Here is a 17,479-nt window from a genome sequence, read left to right as displayed (position 1 = left end):
ACATGTACTGCTCCGCGAAGTAGTCCGGTTCGGCGCGCTTTTCGAACTTAGTTTTGGTTTGTGAACCTTCCGTATCTCTCGTGACGGCCGTTTGATTATTCGAGCGGCCGTCACAGACTTAGACAGCCATTTGTTAGTGAAATTTGTCGCAAGCTCCTACGGCGAGTCATCGGAAAAGCTGGAGGGTGACGATCACTCACCTGAAGACGAAGACGCCATTTTGACTGTGAGGTGCACGTAAAAGGTGCGACGTTTTCACGCGCCCAAAAACGCGAAATAAAACTCCATAAATAAAACAATTTAAATATCTTCCTGGTGCGTGCTGACCCTCTCTTCAAAGAGCGTCCCTTAGAAAATAAAGTAATGTTGCTGTTTTTTATCTCACGCAAAAACACGGACGCGATTGTGGGATTATAATCTTCAGCGGCAGCACACGCGTAGTTCGGCTCTTCCCTTCCCTTCATTCCTTCCCTTCATAGCCTTCCCTTCATTGCCAAGAAAAGTTGTCCGCGAGTATACTCATTAAAACTCCGGCGATTTTTTGGCCATGTCAAAGTAATGGTGCTTTTATGTTCCTGAGAGGCTCCTGTTACGCGCCCGATAGCAGAAATACTCGGCAAATTGGAGAATAATTTTAAAGAAGCAAAAAAGCGCAACACCGAAACCGAAACCCAACCGTCTACGTATGACGTAGATGTTGTTACGAACGAACCGGAAGTCGTGCAAGGCATGCCGGTCACGCTGGCGCCGAGTATGAAAACTGTGACAGCCGGGACGACCAGCGAAGCGCCGGCCAAACCAACGCTGTCTGTCGCCTTGTGCACAGCAGACGCTCGCTGTAGTGGCCGAAGCGCCGAAATTAGCGGTGCCCTCGGCTGCGTCACTTCCGCCGCCTTCCCAATACAGACGTCACAGACGCAATGTTGCCAATAATTGTGGGAAGCCAGGAGGGCGTTTGCAGACGATCTTTAAAATTCATTTGCAAACAATCTGCGCGTGTCTCAAGCCTGTAATTTGGCATAAACGCCGAAAACGTGCAAATGAACGTACCCAGCGAATTTCATTGAGATCCATCGACCTCGAAAAATCGCCGGAGTTGGCCTTTAAGTAGCTGCTCTTTCAAACGGACCCGTCCCTGCGGGGATGCACTTGGAGTTATTTTCCATTACTCGTGCTGCCGGTCAAATCTTCGGAGGAGAATGCGCGCAACACTACTGTGAAAATGTAGCTGGCCTTGGCTTTTTTGTGCAACCTTTCCTGTGATTCCATTTCAAACTCGCCAGCAAATACGAAACCGAAACCGATCGCAATTTCGAAACTGCTCCTAGGCAGTCTGGCAACCACTTGGCGTGCTTGCGTTTGCATCCAAGAGATGGCGCAACAAAAGTCGTCACGTGACTTCAGGAGGCGGATGCGCCATGGCCCGTTTGTGCAGCCCGTTCTGTCAGCCCCTTGCCGAGTTTTCGTGAACGAAATCTGCCGCCTAAAAAAGGATTACCAGAGCCGGCGTATGCGACAGCGCACCAAACCGGTGAGTAGGCACGCTTCTGCCGCCCCGGCGATGCTGCCAACAAGCGCCGCGCAAGTGCCGGCGGCTCAAACGGCAGCACAGCGGCCCAGTCACAGCCCCAGAAACCTACCTTTTGCTTCTTTTTGTGTGTCTAACGTGCTCCGCTCCGGCACCGACCCTTGGTGGGCCGTGGTCGATATTCGTTAGGCTTATACATTCCCGCTGTAAGGACTCCTGTTCACGCGGGACCGTGGTGCGTTAACGTGTTCGACGATTGCTGATCACCACCCCCCTCCCCGCGGTGCCACCGAGAGTTGGACCGATAGTGGGCTCGCCGCTTCTCTCCGCCCGGGGCCGTGATCGGTGTCGCGGTTGCCACCTCGTCGAGCGCACCTACGCGCATTTTTTGCGGCGACCCTCGTGAAAGCTGGCAACGGCTCTGAGCCATGTTTCGTACGGCGCTGTGCCGGTTTGCCCGGCAGCTTCCAACTTCCTCCTCGTCGGAATGTAGCAGCTCGGTATGCGGCCGATGTAGAAGAAGCCCGTGTGTTACGTGATGTCATTCGTTGATACCGGTCGGCGCGTTGAACGAGACTGCACCGGCGCATTCACGGCTCTCTGACAGCGCTCGAAGGAAACTTGCCTTCGCATGCAAAATGACGTCAATGCCTGCTTCGTACGAGAGAAAGCCATCACAGTCATAGGCGTGGGCAGCGTGTGCTCCGCTGTACGATCCGCTTGGATTGCGCCTTCCTGCCTTCATCGATACGGCGCATTCAATTCCCTTGTGGCGTTGCCCAACGATGTCGTTGTGTATGGGGCCCAATTGCTAGCCCCCAGATTAAAAACTGGGTTTCTGCCAGTTTTCTTTCAGTTCACTTCCGCTTTCACGTGTCTCCCAAAAGCGTGTTGTAATGTACAAAAAAAAAAAAAATCCGTCACCTTTTAGCGCAGGTTATCAGTGGCCGCGGGATGCCCAAACGATGTTTTCACGAGTGCATTCCAAGGGGTGAATGAAAGCTAGCGCATCGTAGTGCTGCACGGAACTGTTTGTGGTAGGAGGGAGGTGAAAGAGCGCTTCGGCAGGTCGTCGCCGAGTGTATTGCCCTCGGAACGCAGCTGCTGGGCTGTGCTGCTGCACCCCGCGTTCACTGTTGCGCAGCTGTGCAGGCGAGCAAAAAAATGCGGTTTCCAGTATGCACTTTCGCGTGTCTCGTCGCAGGACTAGGCCCTAACTCTTTCGTTACCACGCCTATTCAAATCGATCACCGGTGATCGACGAAAAAAGCTGCCGATTTTGACGCGTTAAAAATTTTTCCCGTGCATGCTGCAGCATCTCGCGTTTAGTTCTGGGACTGCTCTTCTACAATCCGTTTAAATTTTCCCGCTCTGACGAGGTTGCGATTTTTTGATGGAGTTTTTCGCGAACGAATGCGCATGTGTTACTGGAAAAGGGGCCGTGGCTGCCACACTCGCGAAAAAAATGCGCAGCTCATGTTTGTGCTCCGTTATTATCAACATTTTGGTATCAAACGATTCCTAAGAAGTCAATTATCAAATTGTGTCGTCAGTTTTGCGAGGTACTAAATTTTGGCTGTGATAATTACATGAAAACGACACCTGCTACTCACTAGCGAGCTTTGCTTCCGAGTTTGCGCAATATTATTCAAATACAGCTCGTTTCTGAAGGTCCGTCGCCTCTCAAACTTGTTGATCTGGCCTTTTTAGCCAGTTTGCAGCAGTTTTGGTTTCTTTTGTCTTTATCTACGCGAGAGGGGCGCATCGGGCGTTAGCGTCGGCGCGCGCGGCAATCTCTCGGTCGCTCCCATGGCGTCTTCAACCCGCGGGGCTGAGTCGCGGGAAAAAACGTTCCGCTCGAAAGCGTGCTCAACCCGCTCACGAATTTAGTGAAGCTGAGTGGAGCTATGAGTCCGAAGACGACACCAGCTCATCTTCAAGCGCCGACAGCGACGATGCTTCGAGCCAGCCCGGGCCATCCTCAGCTGTGTACCGATAAGTTTCGTTTTCGGCCTTGAGCTGTCTCTTCCGTCGGAAGCGCTTATCTGCCGATCTTGGTGCACAACCTTTGAGATGTCCTGGTTATCTGCAGGATACGCACAGCGCTTGTATAGGATGTGCTGCCGCCGGCAGCCAGAAAGCTTCAAGTTTCACCAAGAAGGCCGCCCGGCGTGCATCTCGGCCCGGCACACCGGAGCAGCGCAAAACGTTTCACGACGGCGCGCGATTTTTTTTTCCCCTGTTTTTCACAGCAGAGGTCATCAGGACCATCTGCGGAAATACCAAAAAATATGCTTGGATGCATATCTTGGGCCTTCTGACGTATGCCGAAAAAGATGCCGACGTATGCCAAAAAAAGTGCAGCACCACCCCAAAAAGATGCCGAAAAGGAAAAACTGCCGCAAGTGCTACGAGGAACGCAGTTGAAAAAAAAAAAAAGAATGTTCTTTGTGAAACCTGTGGCGTCTACCTGTGCTTCACGAAAACCAGAAACTGCTTCACCGCATGGCACGAGCGGTGAAGCAGTTTTCGGTCTGCAGTATTTTTGATCTGTGTGAAAAGTGGCTTTATGCAGATTGTTTATTTTTCTTTTAAAATATTCCTAGATCAATTCCCTTCAAAATGTATATTTTGAATTTTGTTTGTTCGTAATATTTTTGTAGATATTGTGTTTTGTTTGTACTGTTTTTCTCAAGTTCCTGCAAAAGTGGTAGATTTCAGATTTTTTATAAGTTTTGTAACATCTTTTTTGTTTTGAAACTTGTCTTATCTATAAAGAGCAATTCATTATGCACAATTTGGTGTGCTGCAATGTTACCTAGAGCATTATTTATAGTAGCAATAAATTTCTTCCTCAGACCTATAAAAAATGGCCATTTTCATGCGGTAACGAAAGAGCTAAGCTTTGAGATCCCGCACTGGGACATCAGAAAAACGGGAATGAACGTGTGCCATCTGCTCGGGGCCATGCATCAGCTTAGAATAATGACAGGCAGCTATGCTTGCGCGCCACATAGATCTGCCTAGCTGAGCGGGTTCACTGCTAAAGTACTTTTAAGCTTGCCTTTTATTGTTTTTTTCCCGTAACACCATCCGAATTCTCCAAAAGCTATCGAGAATTGTGGCGCACCGTCGAACTTGAATTTGTTTCTGTCTGTGTTCTGGAACGGAAATGCGTGTTCAGTGAACAAGCTGATTCGGTGTACACAATATTGTCAGCGTACCTGTCGGTGCCACGTCGCTTGCTTCCGTGACTCGTAGTCCATGCACTCGAGGGCCTCACGAAAGGCCAAATGCAGAAACATCTTGCACGGCCCGCCACGGTGGTCTACTGCTCATGGTGCTCGACTGCTAACCCGAAGGCCGCGGATCGAGACCCGGCTGCATTTCGATGCAGGCGAAATGCTAGAGACCTTAGTTTTAGGCGCACGTTGAAGAACCCCAGGGGGTCGAAATTTCCGGAGCCCTCCGCTACGGTGACCCTCATAATGATGTCGTGGTTTTGAGACGTTAAACCCCAACAGTTATTATAATTCAACAATGTCCCTTGGTGCACGCGGAAGACACTGCGCGGCGAGGGGTTTTCAGACGAGACACATCGCAGCCTTCCTTTTACTAGGGAAAATGAGGCCTCGTCTTTGATTAGGAAGTTGGCAATGAATTCGCATAAATTTATCGGAAAGCTACACTCGCAGTGATAGACTTCTGATCTACCCGCTGAAGACCTCGTTATTTGCCCAGCAGGGACATCGATATGAGCGTTCAGCTGAGTGCAGTGAGGGAATAAAGTGAATGGCAGGGCTGTGAGCACGGAAGTTCATTTCGACGCTTAAAATGTGATATCGCCGTTGACCGAATGGCTCTATAGGGATCGAACAAGCGAGGTGGGGCAGTCTTCGTTTGAAAGCGTAGAGGAAAATTACTCGTACAGAAAATGGTTGAAAAGGTTGCTGCACCCGGAATGAAGGAGGGTTATACAATCGAAAGGGGCACAAACGAGTCTGTACGCTGGCACAAAGGGCAGCGCTTTGTGACATTGTTCTGCAACAGGGTGTGTCTGCTGGGCAGCACTCCTGGGCGATCGCGAGCACGCCCGCAGGAAATGCGCAACGAGATTTGCTGCGAAGAGCGCGCTGGATGGCCCTCCGATTGAAGGAGTGATCGGCCCTACTGAGGAGGTGACGGGCGTTTAGATCTCGTCTTCCGCGGAGGAAAGCACGAGGCGTTGCTTACCGATCCTTTCGTCGTTAGCTGCGAAATTGCATTATTAGAAACTAACTGATTGATTAAGTGCATTTTCATTTTGTTGAGCTGGCTACATACAGCGGCATGAATGCAGAAAACTGAATTGTGGAAGCTAAAGTAGCTTGACACGGGGGCTGCTCCTGCATACAGTTCGACTGGCGGAAAGCAATCGGCCTCGAGGATTCAAACATGCACGAAGAAGTGCTTGTAAAAGCGAGTAAAACAGTGACAGTTATCGTCAGAGTGTACGCGTCGAACAGGAGCAGCGTGCTTTGCGCTTACATTACAAAAAAGTTGACAATCTTCTAGTGTTCGCCACGTGTAACAGTGGGATGTGTGCGCTTGATAGTTACAATGCGGGCGTAATCTCACGCTGTTATTTTTTAGACCACCGTGAACAAAAGAATAGCACATCTATACAGCGGAGATGTAGGCAACTGTAGCAGACGTCGTTTCGTATTCAGAAATGCTTGAACGCGCCCTTCGGTACAGGAGCTTTAGAGAGGAGTGTATCATTAATGCGGCACTTCTAAATCACCTTCCCGCGAAACGGAGGGAAGGCTGGCAAGCTTGAAACACCCGCTCGGCGTGACGTAACGTCAAGGCTTCTAAGCATATATTCTAAAAGTAACAAAGCGCACAAAAGTTGGTTCTAGCCAATACGGCAGGCGCCCACAAGTTACGACTAGCTCAGCGTGATCGTTCCATATAGAAATGCGTGTGCATTGCGCCAGTGTTAAGTGGTGTTCTATGCGGACCTCGAAAAGAAAGGCGCAGTTTTAGACGAGCGTCACTACCAACTTTTTTATTGGCATCTCAGCCTATGTTTACGTGGCATGTGTGACATATGCGCGGCCATAGTGAAGGAAGAAACAAACGCGAGATAATGGTTTTCATCTTGGACAGACGTTATCGAGCAAAGCTCATTCTGACGTGGATGCCCAAGTTTCACTGATGCAGTGGTCGCCGTTTTTCTCTCCTCTTGAACTCTCTTCCTATAACTTCTGTGCCTGGAAAGCGTGGTGTGCAAAGTTTCGCCTTTTGCCTTCGCGGTGCTTCACCCGAAGAAGTGCTTCCGTTTGGCTGGGCACGAGAAGCAACCGGGGACGGCGAGAGAGGCCGTCCTCGTCGTCGTGGTGGAAGGACGGGACGCAGCAGCCCAGCCGCAATGGGCGCACCTTCGCCCCGTTTCCGCTCCGCGGATCTCCGTACAGAGCGTGAATGCACGCTCGTATACACGTTCCCAGAATGTTCGTTGTCGTATGAAGCGGCCACTGGATCCGGTGACCTCCAGATGGACGCGTCTTGGCATTTCGTCGAACCACCTCGACTGCGCCACCCATTCCTTAGCGCCCCTTGTGGAAGTTTCACGTACATACATTGATCGCCCATTGTTCTCACTCTGCTGACATACGGAAAAAGGAAAGAGGGACGAAAAAGAAAGCTTTATCGCAGCTTGATTGTACATTCACAGCCCCAAAATATTTTTCGGAGTGGCAATGGCACTTGCACAATGCGCACTAAAGTTGCAGCGGTCGTCTAGTACTCGAGGTCGCAGGTTCGGTTCCCCGCCACGGCGGCGGCATTTCGATGCAGGCGACGTGCCATAGCACCCGCAACTGTTTTCGCGTAGCGCAGAAATGTCAGAATAGAAGGAACGAAGATGAGTGCCAACTTTCTACAGCACTTATTTCGGGGAGCGCAGAGAGATGTACTCTCGAAATGCGAAAAACATACAAAATCATTCGAGATGCACACAACTGCCATGCGCGAACGTCTGAAAATCTCAGGAAATTTTCCTTCTTTTTAACACAGCCCGAGGGAGGGAGTGCTGATGCAGTTCGGCCCTAATCTACAAATCCTCTCTGCCTCGATAATTTCTGTCGTTATTTTATTTGTTTTTTTCCGACGATGATGGTGTCGTGCAAGAGCGGCTTGCAGCCACACGTGATGCAATGCAAGGCCAAGATAGCATCGGGACCGTTCTTGACGTTACAAAGAAACTCGCCGCTGTATTAATGACATGCTGCGGGAGCACGTTTTCGACCAGTGCATAGGAATAATACTAAATGAAAACGAAATATTTTTAAAATGAAATTGAACGTGTGGGCACTGTGCAGATAAAAGTAGATCTGCTGGGTCAGCAAAAGAGGGGTAATAGTATATGCGACTAATCGAACATCTCGACGGAATACTAACGATATGCTTCACACTGCGTCAGATATTACTGTCTGGTGGCCATTTCTTATTTGCGAATATTAACCTTGTTCAGACCGTGTCACGTAGCCTGTCCCTTGCTGTACAGTTGCTGAAAGCATGAGCGTTTGTGTGTGGCAGAACGGAGAAATAAAACTCAAATGCTTAGAGCAATCTCTAAATTACGTTATCGGATATGCTTACATTTAAAGTTCATTATCATACAAAATTGTGAATATTGGCACGTCTTGCACGAGTTGCCGCGTTCTGCCGCTTACCTTGTTTATTTTTTTGTATTAAATGTGATGGGGCGCTCCCGCACTGCGGACTGTGAGGACTGTGGCATGAAGCTGTAGAGGAGAGGCTATCGGCGTTACACCGCCACCCAGGGGCGTCGGCCGAAATGTTTTTTTTTTTTATCTTTTTCGGGGAGGGTTACGCCACTGCCGCCGTCCTGTTGATTGCGCAACCGTGGTGGCCGTGTATTATATGGACACCGGCGGGAGCTAATCGATTCCCTCGTCTCGATGTGGCGGTGATCAGTGTGGACAATCGGGCGGCGTTTCTCGGCGAATGTGGGCCGCCCGGTGAAACGCCTGACCCGGAAGCGATGCTGTCGCTTCCGCCTAGAGAAAACGCTTCCGTCCGCGCCGCTCCCCCCCTTTTTTTTTCTTCTCTTTCGCCCACTCGCTCGGACTCCTTACTGCCGGGGTAAATCTCTCTTACAGCACAAAAGCGCTCTCGTTAGGCAGCCGTGCATCTGTGCGCTGAATGCTACCCGCTGCACTAAATGCAGTTTTCCAGAGAAGCTTGTTACAGATTTCGGCGGCGTCGTTGGCGTACCGAAAGTCGGCTCTCGCAGGTGCGCCGTTTACATTCCGATAATTGATGCTCTCTCGGCTGGTCGGCCGTATGATCATTTAACGAGGTGACTTAATTGTCATTTCACTGTTGCCCGGATATGAGCCCGTTGTTGTTGCCTGTAACAGCTCAAGTGTTGCGCTGCTAAGCACGTGGAGGAAGGTCGAGTGCAGAAAGAGCTCGGCGAGAAAGAAGGTCGGGAACGCTTCGCTTGCCCCCCCCCCCCCCCCTTATTTTTCGCAGGGTAAGCTGTCCCGAAATTTTTTAATTTCGGATTTCTTACAAAATTTGCTGAAAATTGGTGGCTCCAGACGAAAAAAAAAAAAAAAAACCCGGCATTAACGGGACCTTCAGCTGCAGCCAGGTGTGGAAACGAAAAGATCGTGAATTGTGGTGACAGATTTAAGCGCCTGTTTCGCAGTTTGACTAGGATTTAATTTTTAAATTCCTTAAGACACACACCACGTACACTATACGTCGTGCAGTGTGTAACGGAAGAGCCTTAACGCTGCGGTATTAAGGACATTTAGCCTGTACGTATACTTTTTTACGTTACCGTGTTACCGGATACCGGATGGAATCTGCGCATGCGCGAACCTTTACGGACCGTAAACTACTCGCCGGATAGGCTTTACGTTTACGGCCCTATCTCGCAAATCCACCTTCGTTCGTGGCTACTCGCGATATCCGCTTCGCGGAGCCTCCAGCCGCCGAGTCAAAATAAGCCGAAGGGCGAGCGCCACTTACGATCACCTTGTTTCAGCCGGATTACCGAGGCTAGAGCGACCTAGGATACCGAATCCGTAAACGTGAGAGCGCTAAAGTCCATGACAGGCTGTGTAGGTGGCGCCACCTAGCGGGGTCAAGGTGAACCAGGCAAGCACAAAATTGTTATTGCAGTAACACTTTGACTTGGGCGAGTTGGTACATACTCGGATACATGCAACGCGACTTGGACGAAGACAGGAGACACAAATAACACAGGCGAGCACCGAAGTAGAGTGCCCGATGTTATTGCAGAAACATCGGGCACTTCCAGTGTAAATGCCTTGCAGGGCAATAATTACGAATGAGTTGCCTTTTTGATCATTTTTCCCTCAAAAACACTAGGCGAAAACAAACGGTTCCATGACTGTGGTTGCACGAAGCGTCACAAGATGTCGACACCATCGTCCGGTAACCTGGTATTCCTACAATTTTTTGCGTATACCGGGATACTGCACACGCTCAAAACTTGTGATTTTGCTGCAGCAGTAATTCAATGTTATATAAATTAAATATAGTTTAAGTGCTCTTATCATCACAATGTAGTGGTTTGCGCAAACGTAAAGGTATACGTTTACGTTTGGCGAGCTGAAACTTTTCTAAAAAAACGCCAGGCCTGCGCGGAAAGTGCAGCACAGTCACAGCCAAAGCTCGAAGAGCGGCATTTCTAGAGCCCGTCATAAACTCTTGTGGCTACTAATACAACTACACTAGCAACGTACCCACTACGCCACAAATCATAATTTTTGTGAAGTTGGGAAGCACAGACCACGACATTACTCGTCACTCTGCGGAAAAGCGAGGTACCATCTGTAAGGCATTATGTGCAGTTTCTTGATGCGACGGCTGATGACGATGAAGAATTATGACTGAGCCTTTTGTAATGGGTTGGAAGCTTTAAATGACCCACTAGTATGCAATTCGCATTGTGTAACGCCCGGTCGTTGTTTAACACTCACAACACGCGTTATAACATACGCTAACGGCAGAAAGAGAGAGGTGGAATGAACTTTATTGAGACCCTGATGAAATGGATCATGGGAGCCTTGTTGGCTTCCTTGGCAACCAATAGAAGTGCACTTGCGAGGAACCCACTACGCTATAAATCAAAAATATTTGTGAAGTAAGGAAGCAGCCCCTACGCAATATTTCGTCATTCTGCGCAGAACCGTCCTACCTGTATTATGTGCACTTTTTTGATGCTGTGGCTAATGGCGATGAAGAATTATGGCAGAGCCCTTTGTAATGGGTTGGAAGCATTCAACAACCCACTCGTTGCGCAATTTGCATTGTGTGACGTCTGGTTAGAGAATTCGCGTTGTGTGACACTTGGTTATTTTACTCTTTTACCACGCTACATTACATATGTTAATGCGGTTCCTTCCCGACATGAAGACTGTAAGGGTCTTTTTGCAAAGCAGTTTCAAGCACCGGCATGGCTCAGAGGTTGAATGCTGGGCTCCCACGCAGAGGACCCAGGTTCGAACCTCGTTCCATCCTGGAATGTTTTACAGCGAAAGCTGTTATGAGATCATTTCACCGGCCGTTTTTGGCGCCGTAGTCGTCCGCCGCCGCCGCCGCCAGTGTCCGTAACCAGTATCGCTCGAAATAAGAAAAAAAAAAAACGAAGTAAGAAAAAAATCACAGCATATCCACGGAGTGAATGATGATGAGTGGGCGAAGCTGCGGAGGTTCATCGGTAAACCGTGAATCTTCCGTGAATTCTGCCCAGTACATCATCACCGACGTGAGATCGGCGCGTTTATACTAAAGGTTCGATGAGTTATGACGACTTGCAGCTCACTTTAATTTTACATGCACCCTGTGAATTTTCATTGTTTTGAAAACCATTGCTTTAGAAAACATCTGGCGTCTTTCGTTAAGCAGCTGGCGTCTTTTCGTTTTGCTTTAGAAACATCTGGCGTTCTTTCGTTTTGCTTTTAGAAAACATCTGGCTTCTTTCGTTGGTTTATTTCATCAATCAACGGCGTTTTGAACAAAATTTTTATTGTTTAATCACGCACAGGAGAAATCTCACCAGACACTACCTTGGAGGTAAACAATGGCTGCTAATGGGAATGAGACACAGAAGAAGTCGGCTTTTAGCTAACACTTACACTTCTACTTCTACTAACGTTTCCTACTGGAACATGCCAATGGCTGCTAACGGGGAATGAGAGACAGAAGAATTCGGCTTTTAGTTAACGCGCACGCTGCGAATTTTTTATTGTTCAACAACGCACAGGAAAAATCTCCCACCGGCACCACCTTGGAGGTCAAGATCTGGTACTAGCGTTACGACTGGTTACGCACTACTACGACTACGAGGGACGAACGGGTGCCGCCTTAAAGGGGTGGTGCCACCAAATTTGTGGCTTGCGCGTTCTTTGCTGTAAGCGTTTCCTATTCGCCTCGAGGGCCTCCACTGGAGAGTCTGGCGCTGCGATCGTTTTGACGTCACTCATAGGACGCTCCTGCTCGTCTGCTACGTAGTTGTGTGGAACGCGACGTTTGGGCAGTTCGGGTGTGATCGCGGTGCACGACGTTGCATTGTCAGCTTTTGAAGCACTGTTTTGGTCACTCGAAGCTATTATCACGGATAAACTGTGCCTGATTGTGTGCAAACAGCTTCAGCATGGTGGTGTACTGTTCGGTGCCGCAATGCAGGACGTATGCGACAGATCCCGGTGTAAGTTTTCACCATTACCCCAAGTGTAAAAAAATGAGGGAGGCTTGGCTGGTGAAGCTGAAAATGGGAAAAGATGCCAACGCCAACTCTCGAGTCTGCAGCAAGCATTTTCGTGACGAGGATTTCGTGTACGCCGCCGCTTCTAAGATGTTCGGTAAGTATCAGCTAACATGTGCTCGCGAGCCTCCTGGCAGCTTATCGCGGCTGTTTATCACCCGTGTAACTAATGAAAGCTGATTTGTGGTAGGCTGGAAGAGGCGTTGGCTTACACCCGAAGCTGTCCCGTCCCTGAGCCTTCCTGTGCGACCTTCGGACCGTCCGCGACGCCCCGAGCGCCGTCCAAATCGGGCGCAAAACAAAGGTAAGCAAGTGTGGTTTCACCGCTTGACCAAGTTTGTTGTGAAGAACGTAAATCGAGAAATAACAAAGTGTGACAGTGATGATGAAAACGAGCGTCCGTCTAGTCAGCCACGTTCGTTCTCCCACTGTTTTCGCGAAAATAATCGACGCTTGTCTTGTACGCTACCCAATTTCATAACGGTGCATTTCCTACCCATAAGCAGTAATTTCTTTCTAGTGAGCAGGTGCATGCATCCAGAGCTACGAACAGCGTTAGTTCGATAAACGAGCCAATCCTCCGAATTTTTTGGTGATGCAAGAGAGCGAAATGTCTTTATTGCTCATACTAGTGGTGCATATATAACTTCGATAATCTTGCCCTTGTGAACTGTTTTTGTGCTCATCCAGACTTTTTCTCAGATCTGGATGCTTTCTTTCCTGGTGATATACGTACAGGATGACATGGATGTGATCTGTTGAGGGGCTGTTTGTTGCGCGGTTTTTGCAGGGCTTCGTTGCTTCTGCCACACGAAATGTGTCTGTCTTCTTTGTTTTCCAATCATACCTGATTAGAAGCAATGACTTGAGCTTTTACAGCAATTCTGACTACTACCTGTCTAAAGTTGGCAATATCCCGTTGCAATGAATTGTATGGCAAGCTTGTACACTTTTCACATTAAAAAAATCTGACGTGTTTGTCAATACACCACTTTCTGGTGATTCTGCACTAATTCAGTAATTACTGTCGCTTGATTGTGAGTGTTTCAATGTTACCTTTATGTTATGGGTGTACATTGGGGCAATGTTTATGCTGTATTGCTGTGATTTTTCTCCCCATAACATCCTGTCTGCCCTGTGTAATTCAATTCGCACGGGAGATCCTGTAGACTATGCACTCCTTGCAATCAACCCACCGATTAGTCGCCTAAGCTTGATATATTTGCTATTTGGCATGCTCACTCAGTAGATTCGAGACAATGTAGGTGGAGTGGGCCTGACTAGATTTACATGCATAAGCTTCACCACCTTCTCGTGGAAAGGGATGTCGACGTTTCTTCTAAGTACCATTGGCTACAGTGTTCACCTACGTTGAAGCAATTTCCTCAGACTTGAGAAGTGCCTACATTTGAACGGCTGCCTCAATTTGCATTGCAATTTCTATTGTTGGCTGAGCTCTGTTTAAATTCAACTAACTACCAGAGTACATTGATAAAGGATCAGTGCTTACTGAAGGTACACTGTGACTATTCATTCATGATGTAGGCTCCATGTAGTGATTATTCATTCATCTTTGTAGGCTGTCTCAGGTAGGGAGTACAGATGCACTCACAGAATTTGCACACATACAGCTGAATAGCTTTTCTCTTGCCTTTAATTCATCTTGTATGTGAAACATGCTTTCATGATTTGTTGCACCAAATATCAGCTACAACTTCCAAAAGAAACTGTTATACTATCCACCTAAGCTGAAATGGTCAGCAGAAATCCTGATTTCTAAAAAAATAAGTGTGTTGCATGCTTATCTGGTAGACTAGATTTCATAACAAAATGTGCAACCGATAATTGTGATCACACCATAATTACATCTCCATGCTGTAGTGCCATTAATTAACTACCTTCAGTGCTAATGAGTGCTGCTCCTATATTTGCAGAGGACAGACCACTGGCTTTGGCTTTCCCTAAAAGCTTGCTGGACGTATTGCCCGCTGGTGAGGAACAGCCAGCACCAGTTCAATGGACATCACTGATCAAGAGCTTAACCTCACTGAAGACGGCAATGAAGGTAACCGTAGTGCATGAAAATGCACAGCACTTGAGGGGGTAGGGCTGTCATCTCATGTCACTTGCGTCACGCAGGCAAAACCATCTATAGTATAGCAAGGGGGTGCAAAGGGAAGTGAGGGTAATGAGGAGGTACCACTGCATCACAAATGAAGACTTCCTTTCCAACCATGGACGATGAGCAGGCTGCATATTTAGAAACCAGTACACTATTGCTCGTGGAATGCGAGTATCGCTGATTGGCAGGAGAATCACTACTCCACATGGAGTGCATCTGCATACATTTTTTTGTCCATATACTTTTATGATTCTGTGTTCAGTAATCGTTGCAATAAATCCAATTCGCTCCTCGGTGTGCCTGCTGAAGTCACAGCTGTGACGAAAGAAATAGGGGTCCAAGTTAATACTTCCACCAGGATGCGCAGCCAGCCGTTGAGCATTGCGAAGCTGCAAGAAGACAAAGAGCTGACGTGCTCACTGGGACTTCCATGCTTTGAATTATTTTACACATCTGTGACCTTGACACGGAATAGTCGCACACTAGCACAGAGTAAAAGCTTTGGCATCTCCAATGAGGATGCAGTTTTCATGACTCTCATTAAGTTACGCCACAACATGACCTTTTCTGTTATTGCTGTGCTGTTTGGAATTCACCGCACAACAGTATCAGATATTTTTAAGTTCACCGTACTGCCCTAGCAGGAATTTTAGGCGAAGGCCGTGTACTGGCCAAGCAAGGAAGCTGTTGTCGACAATTTGACTGTACACTTCAGAAATACACAAGCGTAAGGGCAGTGCTAGACTGCACCGAGATACCGTTGCAGCGGCCAAGAGACCTGGAGTCCCAATTATTACCTACAGCTGGTATAAGGGCACATATACCGGAAAGGTATTAATATGCGAGACACCAGGAGGCCATATCAGTTACATAAGTCAAGTGTATGGTGGAAGAGCGTCCGACTCTTCATCACAAAGGAGAGTAAGATCATGGAAAAGTTTCTCCCCTCCATTGACAGCGTCATGGTGGACAAGGGCTTTTTAATTGATCAGCTTTGCCTGAATTCCAGGTCGAAATGGTGAGGCCACCATTCTTGCGTAAGAGCAAGCAGCTCTCAAAACATGACGCTGAAAAAAAATCAAAAGTATAGCAGCTGCACGGTACATGTTGAACGCGCTATCCAACGCATGAAGCAGTACAGATTTTGACTAGTAACTTGGGCATTGAGTTGTTTCCTTACGTTGATGACATAATGCAAGTTATTGCAGGGATTGTGAATCTTTCGAAACCTATATTCACGAGTGACAAGTTTTTGGCGCAGTAGATGGTGCACTGAAAGCTGCTGCTCTACGAGCTTCATTGTTAGACAATGATAGTGCATTAGCTGTTAAAAGCATTTCGTGGATGTTATTTTTTTATTATCAGTTGTTTTAGCAGTGTTTCATTTGTCTTGCTTGTTTCACAATTAACTCTTCATGCTGTGACTGTTGTGGCTGTTAAGCACAGCTTGTTGTTTTGTTATGAGGATTCCCAGTGTGGTAATACAAGTGCACAATAATTGAGGCTCGATCCTACTTTTCTTCACTGTGTAATGTGTGGCAGTACGTATGATTTTAAAAAAGTAGACTGCTCGATCCACAACTGTGTGGAAAAAGGACTCTTCAAACATTACAGAAAACAGTAAAAATTCGTGCTGTCCTTGAAAACAAAACATCAGCACTTGTGAGTTCAGCAAGTGCCATCTGAACCTGAACTTGACAAAAGTATTTGCTAGTTTTTTTTAAACACAAGGGCTCATCTTTCGTCATTTCTTTTGCTTGGAACTTGTCCAAGCTGAGAGGGCACTTTATCTCCAGTACCCTACTAGTGCAGCAGTCACAAGTGACTATCCCATCTGGGCTGGCCCGATACAAGGGTGTTCTGCCAGATGAGAAGGCCACTCTCCTTACTTGCAAATTTTTATGGCATGACTGAACTGCTTGCATACGCTTGCTTTGCAGCTTCTTCCAACAGGCACCCCTTGTTCATGGCAGATGTTTGCACATTTGCTCCCTCATTACAGTTTAAGCAAGTGATCGCATGTCGTGAGGGCCCGATTTTTGTTTTCACGGTGTTCATTCAGTGTATACATTGTAAGCTATAGATGCTTGTGATCATTGCCTGTCTATACTTCATCCAGAGTGGCGAGTCTGCTTGCTGTAGTGTGAGTTTGGTTACATTTTTGATTCTGTCACTTTCGAAGGTTGTTTGGATGTAAGTGTACACGTCCTCTGCTGATGAGGCTCCGGCTGCAACTGCTGCTTTGGCTGCCTCAATATTGTCGGTGGTCGTGTCGAGGATTCCTGAAGATCCACGTCCTGCTGACGAGGCTCCTGCTGCAGCTGCTGTTTTGGGAGCTTCCGTAATTGTCGGTGGTCGTGTCGAAGGTGCCTGAGCATCCACGTCCTCTTCTGACGAGGCCACTGCTGCAATTACTGCTTTGGCACCTTGAGCAGTTGTCGGTGGTTGTGTCGAGCATGCCTGAACAATATATGTTTCTGGGCTTGGTATTTGCTGTTGTTGATCCTGACGGCAGGTCTCCTTTGCTGTGGTGCAGGATGTTTCCAACAAAGAGCAGCTGGCAATGGCTGTGCTGGCCGTGCACTTCCTGCAACACACATGTGCAGTCGATAGGTATTAAAGTTAAGCATCAAAGGTTTTTACACAAAATGTCTACGGTTAAAATTTTCTATGTGTGCATCATTGGCTTCTACTACCTGTTTTGCGTTGCTATTTCATAGTAAAACAAAATGAATGTCATTCACAACCTAGTTACTTTTCAGGCTATGTCGAATAGGCGTAATTTCCTGTATGCCTGTACACACCAACCAAAGTTTGACTTGCAGCATGAGCAGGTTTAAAGAATGACAACACCAGCAAGGCAAATCTCAAACCTGGTGTATACTGTGGCCACGAAATTATGCATGACATGTTAACTGTGGTGCCATGGTGGGAAAACAGGCAAATGCTGCATTGCAAAACTGATGGAAATATTGTATTTGCTTACTGCATTCACTGTGACTGAGCGCAGATGGAG

The 17,479-nt window shown here is 47.7% G+C and overlaps 1 protein-coding gene across 2 annotated transcripts in view; it reads left to right on the top strand.

Annotated features, from left to right (window-relative positions):
- Positions 1-1,388: 1,388 nt before the first annotated feature.
- Positions 1,389-17,479, top strand: part of LOC119402461 (USP6 N-terminal-like protein) — a 234,042-nt gene continuing 217,951 nt past the window's right edge. For both annotated transcript variants that reach the window (XM_037669618.2, XM_049418653.1), the window contains exon 1: positions 1,389-1,531. The gene's annotated coding sequence lies outside the window, so the exon portion shown is untranslated. The remainder of the gene's footprint in view (positions 1,532-17,479) is intronic.

The sequence above is a fragment of the Rhipicephalus sanguineus genome, chromosome 8 (genome assembly GCF_013339695.2).
Source record: "Rhipicephalus sanguineus isolate Rsan-2018 chromosome 8, BIME_Rsan_1.4, whole genome shotgun sequence".
Taxonomy (NCBI): Eukaryota; Metazoa; Arthropoda; class Arachnida; order Ixodida; family Ixodidae; genus Rhipicephalus; species Rhipicephalus sanguineus.
This window is presented reverse-complemented; position numbering and strand designations above follow the sequence as displayed.